We start from the raw sequence: 9123 nt of genomic DNA on the forward strand, positions 1-9123 counted from the left end.
GGAAGGAAGGAAGGAAGATAAAAGGGAAGGAGGGATGGGAGAAGGAAGTAATCCCAAGAACTTCCAGGATTATTCCTCAGCATAGAGGCAGAAATAGCCACTGATAACCACAAGTGACCCTCCAAACCCTTTTTTCACCAACAGCAAGCATATTTTATGTCATTTAGACCCTAAATAGTAGCCCTAAATTTGATCTGTGTTCCTACTATCGAAGGTGAAGAATAAATTCAAGATTGTGCTAAACTACATGTTTAGCTAAACACTACATGTTTCAGAGGTCTAGTCTTTGCTAGGATTAATAGCCCATCACTATCTGTTCATAAAAACTACTACCATGGTATATAATACTGCTGTCAAATATTCCAATGACTTTTTTTTTTTTATTACATAGCTACATTCCCAGCACAACCACATTTACTGAAATACAATCTTAAAAGCTGCAAAAATGGGCCTGGAGAGATAGCACAGCGGTGTTTGCCTTGAAAGCAGCCGATCCAGGACCAAAGGTGGTTGGTTCAAATCCCGGTGTCCCATATGGTCCCCCAAGCCTGCCAGGAGCTATTTCTGAGCAGACAGCCAGGAGTAACCCCTGAGCACCGCTGGGTGTGACCCAAAAACCAAAAAAAAAAAAAAAAAAAAAAAAAAAAAAAAAAAAAAAAAAGAAAGAAAGAAAGAAAGAAAGAAAAGAAACTGCTTTGAAATTTTTTTTAAAGTGATGGACCCTTCAGTAGGGATTTTATATACACATTATCATTTTGTCTAACTTCAGGAGGTTAAAAATCTCCAACATTAAAAAATGGAGGGCCCGGAGAGATAGCACAGCGGCGTTTGCCTTGCAAGCAGCTGATCCAGGACCAAAGGTGGTTGGTTCGAATCCCGGTGTCCCATATGGTCCCCCGTGCCTGCCAGGAGCTATTTCTGAGCAGACAGCCAGGAGTAACCCCTGAGCACTGCCAGGTGTGACCCAAAAACCAAAAAAAAAAAAAATGGACTGATGGCTGGCGAGATAGCATGGAAGTAAGGTGTTTTTGCCTTGCATGCAGAAGGTCAGTGGTTCTAATCCTGGCATCCCATATGGTCCCCTGAGCCTGCCTGGAGTGATTTCTGAGCGATTTCTGAGATCCAGGAGTAACCCCTGAGCTCTACAGGATATGACCCAACCCCCTCCCCCAAATAAACTAGGTAAAGCATAGCAGCCCATAGCCAAACCAGACACCCTCCAAAAGAAATGGCAAAGCTTCACACACACACACACAAATACCAATTCTAATTTAATTGTCATACTGATCACTTTTCTGTCCTACTTGTATGATGGAGGTATAAGAGGGAAACTGGGAATTTGTGGCAGAAAATGTATATGGTAAAGGGTGTTGGAACATTATATGACTAAAACTCAATCATGAAAAACTCTATAATAGCATATTTGTGAAAAAAAGTCAATTAATCAAAAAAAGATGTGTAGCTACATCCTCCAGGTAAGACTAGTCTATAGATGACAGCTGTGGGTTTGCAGGCCGAGTTTCTTGATATTCCCCTGAACCAGAAAATCCAGCAGCACCCACCCACTTTCACTATCTTTTGCCAGAAAAGTGGCTCAGCTCCACTTACTAATCTCCAAAAGAAAATGATGGCTATCAACTCTTCTCTCGCCAACTGGAAGGGGCTGAGAACTCTGGGCCTTCTTGGATGGGGCACGCAGATTCTTTCTGCCTGAATTTCAGGCATAGCAGTGCAATCACACCAGACACCTTCCGACAGAAACTGCTCAGCTCTTCAACTCAATCTTATAAACTGCCAGGCCATAAAATTTGTTCCAAATCATCTATAGATTCTTGATGTAGTAGAATCATGTAGACTCAAAAATTTTAGAACCAAGCCTACTATAATCAGAGCCAATCTGATGGGAAAGTTGCATAGAAGATAATCAAGCTCAGTGAGCCTAAACAGAAAAGCAGAGGGCTTAACTAACATCAACCATTCATTGCCCAGTACATTTTTTTTGGTTTTTGGTTTTTGGGTCACACCCGGCAGCACTCAGGGGTTACTCCTGACTCTACACTCAGAAATTGCTCCTAGCAGGCTCAGGGGACCATATGAGATGCCGGGATTCAAACCACCATCCTTCTGCATGCAAGGCAAATGGCCTACCTCCATGCTATTTCTCTGGCCCCTGCCCAGTACATTCTTAGAAAATGACTTTAGTAGCATCATTGGGAGATATAAAAAATGTTACAAATTAACACCCACTGACCTAAATTTTGATAGTTCCGTTTGCCTTTGTAGTTTAATAATAAAATCTATGTCTGCAAAGCTAGGGTGATTAGTGGGAAACTGGGGACACTGGTGGAAGGAAGATCATAAAGATGGTAATTCTACTGATGGTATTTGAACATTTAATACCTGAAAAAACTATATTATGAACAATTTGCTAAATTACAGTGTTGTAATACTTTGTTAATGTACTGTATAAATTTTGTTGATTTTTTAAATAATTAGCATCATACTTTGTTGGTAAAGAAATTAAAAGTCCAATGAATATCTAGATTTAAAATATCTTGCCAATTAATAATAGTTCCTTCAGATAAAAAAAGTTCATTGATTGAAGGGAAAGGCTAATGTTGTCTTATAAAAATTTCTAGGGATGGAGGCCGAGCAATAGCACAGCGATAGGGCATTTGCCTTGCACACAGCTAACCAGAGACAGATCTGGGTTAGATCCCTGAAATCCCATATGGTCTCTGAAGCCTTCCAGGAGCGATTTTTGAGCCCAGAGTCAGAAAAAGCCAGGAATAACACCTAAGCACCGCAGAGTTTGGACTCAAAACAAAACAAAAAAATTGCTGGGGAGCTAGCCAACAAGATCTTTCATTTATATCCCACAGGATCTGGAAAGGTAACTGGAGGCACAGAGGAACCAATTTCTTTTGAAAATAGTTGTCTTCTATAGTGATATCACAAACTTGAATTATGACCTTAGAGTGGTGCACAAGTTAATGTACATTGTGAGCTCTCAACTGTAAATTATGACCTTATAATGGTGATGATTTCCAAAAAATTCTGTGACATCACAGCCATAAATTATGATCCAAAGATCTGTGCATTCAAAAATGTCCATTCTCCTTCCACAATCATGCATTATGTTCTCATAGTGGTTAAACATCGGAAAATACATTGTGAAGTCACAAAACTAAAATATGATCTTATAGTATTGCGCATGATAATGTCTAGAGTGATGTTACAAACTTGGATTATGACCTCATAGAGATACGCATCAAAAGCTCTGTTGTGATGCTGCAATTATTAATCATGTCCTCATATCGGTGTCCATTGTGACATCACAACAATTATGACCTCATAGTAAGATGCATCCTAATGATCATTGTGAAGTCACAATCATGAATTATGATGACATAGTGGCTGGCCTCATAATGTCTATTGTGGTAACAGAAACTTAAATTATGACCTCATAGTGGCATGTATTATATTGTTCTTTGTAATATCACAATCAACAATTATTATGTCATAGTGGTGTCATATCTTATTGTTTATTGTGATGTCACAATCACAAAATATAACATCATAGTGGTGGCACATCATAAATTACTTTGTATACTCTGTGACTTCACAATCAAGAATTATGATGCCATAGTGGTGTGCATCATAATATCCATTATTATGTCACAATAGTGAAATATGACCTGATGTACAGCTCACCATAAAATACATTTTATGTGGTCACAAATATGAATTATGACTCAGTGATTTGCATCAGAATGTTCATTGTGAAGTCACAATCATGAATGATGACCTTATAGTGGTGTCGCAACATAAAGTACACAGTGAGGTCAGATTCGTGAATTATGACCACATAGTGGTGTGTATCATAATGTACATTTTGACATCACAATCATGAAATATGACATTATAGTGGTGGCACATCATAAAGGATTCTGTGACTTCACAACTATGAGTTACTCACAGCCATAGAGATATGCATCAAAATGTCCATTGTGATGCCACAATCACTAATTATGTCCTTATAGTGGTATGCATCATAAAGTTCATTGTGACATCACAATACTTAAATATGACCTTATAGTGGAACTCATCATAATGACTATTGTGAAGTCATAATCATTAATTATGACAACATAGTAGCCCACCTCATAATGTCTATTGTGATGACACAAACTTGAATTATTTCCTCAAAATGATGCACATCATAATGTCCATTGTGATGTCACAATTATGAAATATGAACTCATAATGGTGGCACATCATAAAGGATTTTGTGACTTCACAACCATGAGTTATGACCTCCTAGATGGGTGTATCAAAATGTCCATTATGGTGTGACAAACATAATGACCCCACAGCAGTGTGCATCCTAATGTTAATTGTGACATAATAATGGTGAATTATGATCTGATAGTATTAGGACAACTTAATGTTCATTGTGACATCACAACTGTGACATATGGCCTCACAGTGGAATGCACCACAATGTCCATTGTGAAGTCAGAATCATGAATTATGACCTCATTTTGGTGCACAACATATTTTCCATTGTGACGTCAAAATAATCAATTATGATTATTATGAAAAATAAAATAAAATAGTTGTCTTTTACAGTATGTGCACAAATAACTGAAGGTCAAAAATTTAGTGACATAAAACAAGACTATACTTTAGCTTAAAATTATTCAACCAGGACCGGGAGAGATAGCACAGCGGCGTTTGCCTTGCAAGCAGCCGATCCAGGACCAAAGGTGGTTGGTTCGAATCCCGGTGTCCCATATGGTCCCCCGTGCCTGCCAGGAGCTATTTCTGAGCAGACAGCCAGGAGTAACCCCTGAGCACCGCCGGGTGTGGCCCAAAAACCAAAAAGGAAAAAAAAAAAAGAAAATTATTCAACCAGATGTCAATCACTTATAGTTGTTAAAAAGGTTTTTTTTTGGGGGGGGAGGGCTTTTAGGCCACACCCAGCAGTACTTAGTGGTTACTTCTACTTCTGTGCTCAGTGGCCATTTCTGATGGTGCCAAGAGGATCATATAAGATGCTGGGAACAGAACCCAGATCTGCTGGATGCAAGGCAAATGCTTTACCTGTTGTGCTATCACTCTGGTTTCTATTATAAAGTTTTATTAAAGTTAGTCATTATTTTATTTACAAGAATTATTAATCTTTAAAAAAATCAACTAGTTGGGCCGGAGTGGTGATACAGTGGTAGGGCATTTACCTTGCACACGGCTGATCCAGGATAGGTGCAGGTTTCATCCCTGGCATCCAACCTATATAGTCCTCATAGTGAGGACCAATTTCTGAGCACAGAGCCAGGAGTAACCCCTGAGTGCCACTGGGTGTGGCCCCCAAAACAAAACAAAACAAAAAATCAACTAATGGGACAAGGGTGATATTATAGCAGGTAAGACATTTATCTTGCAGGGTTTGATCTCCAGTATCCCTTATTGTTCCCTGAGCACTGTTCATGTGGGGGTAACCAGAAGCCATTCCCACTCAGTATATGCCTTGTTACTCATTAGTTGGAAACATCTTTGAATGTAGTACCTTTGATTGGTGTTTAGACCACCTAATCCCACCTCCGAGTGTGATCTACTCCTATTTTGTGACTGTCTTCCTACTTTGCTAAGGATTTTGCACCATTTGCAAAGTTTAAGAAAAAAAAAAGGCTGCCAATTGAGACTACCATCATATTTACTCAGTAATTTATTATCTCAGGTGTTGGTTACAATAATGAAGGAGATGGCTTCTATCTTGTCTCTCTTCTTTTTCAAAAGAAGAGATTTTTTTGTGAGGGGAAGCAGAATGAGAGCACAGCAGGTAGAGTATTTGTCTTGCATGCAGATGACCTGGGTTCAATTCCTGGCACCCCATCTGGTTGTTCCCTGAGTATCTTCAGGAATCACCCCCTTGGTGCAGAGCCAAGTGTAACCCCTGAGTATATTCTAGTGTGGCCCTATACAAATTATAGTTTGGTTAATGTGGTTATAATAATGTTAAAAATTATAATGGGGCCAGAGAGATAGCATGGAGGTAGGGCGTTTGCCTTGCATGCAGAAGGATGGTGGTTCGAATCCCAGCACCCCATCTGGTACCCCAAGCCTGCCAGGAACGAGTTCTGAGCATAGAGCCAGGAGTAACCCCTGAGCGCTGCCAGGTGTGATTCAAAAACAAAAAAAACCAACAACAACAAAACCCACAAAATATAAGGTTATTGCTCCCACCACCACCAAATTACTCAAGACCCTCTCCACTTCTGTTATTGTTTTTAGGGAGCAAAAGTCAAAAAAGTTTGTCTACGAAGTGCCAGAATTCTTAGTTCTTAGCTCTGAACTAAGGACTATGGACACTTTTTTATGATCTGTATGTACATGAGATGTGTCTGAAGTACAATGAAACTTTTTTTTGTAATTTTTCTTTTTCTTTTTTTTTAGGGTCTGTGTCTGTGGTGGTGGTGGTGGTGGTGGTGGTGGTGGTGGTGGTGGTGGTGGTGGTGGTGGTGGTGGTGGTTTGGTGGTGGTGGTGGTGGTGGTGTGGTGATTAAAAAAGGTTTTTGAGCACACCTGGTATTAGTATTCAGGGACCACTCCTAGCAGTGCTCAAGAGAGTTGTGTGTGTCTGTGTGTGTCTGTCTGTGCAAGTGCGCATGCACAAGGCAGGCACCTTACTTCCTGTACTATCTCTCTAGCTCAAGTACATTCTTAAAAATGGGGATTTTATTGGTAAACAAAGTTGAGCTGACATACAGCAAGCAATTCCACTTTTGGTTACTTAGTCCCAGGTCAGAACACATTCATTCAAAAGGACATTTATTCCTTACCCTCCCTGGCTGGGCTGGGCTGTCTACTCCAGATGCCGGGATTTGAACCACCATCCTTCTGCATGCAAGACAAATGCCTTACCTCCGTGCTATATCTCCGGCCCCAGTGTGGTGTTTTCTACACGTTGTGTTTGGGTTCATTGGCTGGAAGATCAGCTTTGACTTTCTGGACAACTTCATTTTTTAATGCTGTCATCCCTAAAGGAACACCCCAATTTAATAGACTGGACATATAACAAAAAGAGCTTGTTAAACCTTCTGCCATTGTATTAATGACTTAATTGGTGATACAATAATTTTCACAAATGAGATTGCTGTTTTATCTTTTTTCTCTTTCACTTTTTCAACAACTTCGCTTTCACATATTAGAAACAAATGTATTATGATCAAGTATGTGAATTATATGATGCATTTTATTTAAATCAATTAAAAAATTTAAAAAAAGCACAAAACAATCATTTTCCCACGTTTAGTTATCGATTGATCTATTTTTTTTGACGTCTTTATTTTGGTGTGGAGATTACGGTTGATGTCTCCAATATTATTTTTTTATTTTTTTTTTTTTGGTTTTTTGGGCCACACCCGTTTAACGCTCAGGGGTTACTCCTGGCTATGTGCTCAGAAATCGCCCCTGGCTTGGGGGGACCATATGGGACGCCGGGGGATCGAACCGTGGTCCTTCCTTGGCTAGCGCTTGCAAGGCAGACACCTTACCTCCAGCGCCACCTACCCGGCCCCTCCAATATTATTTTATTTTATTTTGTTTTGTCTTTCTCTTTCTTTTTGCACTTGAGCATGATTTGATTTCAGAACCGAGACTATTGTGTGGTGCCTGTCTTTATTGCTGTAGTGCTTATCGGTTATTTAATTCAATATTTTTTTTTGTATTGTTGTGGTATTTTAATTACTTTTTTCACATCCTCTCTCAAACTGAGGTTGGAAGCCTCTAGACAGGACTCTGCCTATTTTCAGTATATTTGATTTTTGATTGGGAAGAGGACATATTAGGTGATGGGTATTCCCCTGATTCAATGTGAATATGTACCCAAAATACTACAGTGAAAGATATGTAAGCCATTATGAAAAAAAAATTGTGTTTTTAATCAGAAACTTTCTTTGACTTACATGTATTATTATTATATCAATTATATTATATGTTATGTTATGTCACTATATTATGTTATATTAGTTTACCTCATTATGTTAATCAATTTTGTCCTTTAAATAAATTCTTACTTTAAAAAAAAAAACAACTTTAGTTTGCCCTGAAGAAAAAAAAATAAAATAAATAAAAGATAAGATAAGGCCTCCCAATTCTTACCACAGGCTGTGTTCTTTACACTGGCTGTATAGAAAGAGGAGGTACAGTAAAGGCACCCCATATACACCTCAACACAGGCCCCTTGCCGGGTATGTATTGTGAATTGGGGGACAAAAAATAAATAAAAAAAAAATAAAAAAGACACGGTTGAAAATGGCTATCCAGGGGCTAGAATGTTGGTGTAAGCGGTAGGGTGCTTGCCTTGCACATGCTAACCTAGGACAGACCGCAGTTCAATACACCGGCATCCTATATGATCGCCCAAGCCAGGAGCAATTTCTGAGTGCATAGCCTCTGAGCATCAATGGGTGTGGCCTAAAAGGCAAGGAAGGAAGGAAGGAAGGAAGGAAGGAAGGAAGGAAGGAAGGAAGGAAGGAAGGAAGGAAGGAAGGAAGGAAGGAAGGAAGGAAGGAAAGAAAAGAGGGGCTGGGGTAGTGGCGCTAGAGGTAAGGCATCTGCCTTGCAAGTGCTAGCCTAGGATGAACCACGCTTTGATCCCTTGGCGTCCCATATGGTCCCTCAAACCAGGAACGATTTCTGAGCGATAGCCAGGAGTAACCCTTGAGTGTCACCGGGTGTGCCCCAAATGAAAGAAAGAAAGAAAGAAAGAAAGAAAGAAAGAAAGAAAGAAAGAAAGAAAGAAAGAAAGAAAGAAAGAAAGAAAGAAAGAAAGAAAGAAAGAAAGAAAGAAAGAGAGAGAGAAAACAGAAAGAAAGAAAGAGAGAAAGAAAGAAGAGAGAGAACGAAAAAAGAAAGAAAGAGAAAGAAAGAAAGAAAGAAAGAGAAAGAGAGAAAGAAAACAGAAAGAAAGAAAGAGAGAAAGAAAGAAGAGAGAGAAAGAAAAAAGAAAGGGAGAAAGAAAGAGAGGAAGGAAGGAAGGAAGGAAGGAAGGAAGGAAGGAAGGAAGGAAGGAAGGAAGGAAGGAAGGAAGGAAGGAAGGAAGGAAGGAAGACGATTTGG

At 39.4% G+C, this 9123-nt stretch overlaps 1 non-coding gene across 1 annotated transcript; it reads left to right on the top strand.

Moving 5' to 3' along the window:
- The first annotated feature begins 8146 nt into the window (after nt 1–8146).
- Nucleotides 8147–8279, top strand: LOC126031625 (small nucleolar RNA SNORA51). The gene has a single exon (XR_007503463.1). It is a non-coding gene; the product is annotated as a small nucleolar RNA SNORA51 (small nucleolar RNA).
- The last annotated feature ends 844 nt before the right edge of the window (nt 8280–9123 follow it).

The sequence above is a fragment of the Suncus etruscus genome, chromosome 1 (assembly GCF_024139225.1).
Source record: "Suncus etruscus isolate mSunEtr1 chromosome 1, mSunEtr1.pri.cur, whole genome shotgun sequence".
In the NCBI taxonomy this organism is placed as follows: Eukaryota; Metazoa; Chordata; class Mammalia; order Eulipotyphla; family Soricidae; genus Suncus; species Suncus etruscus.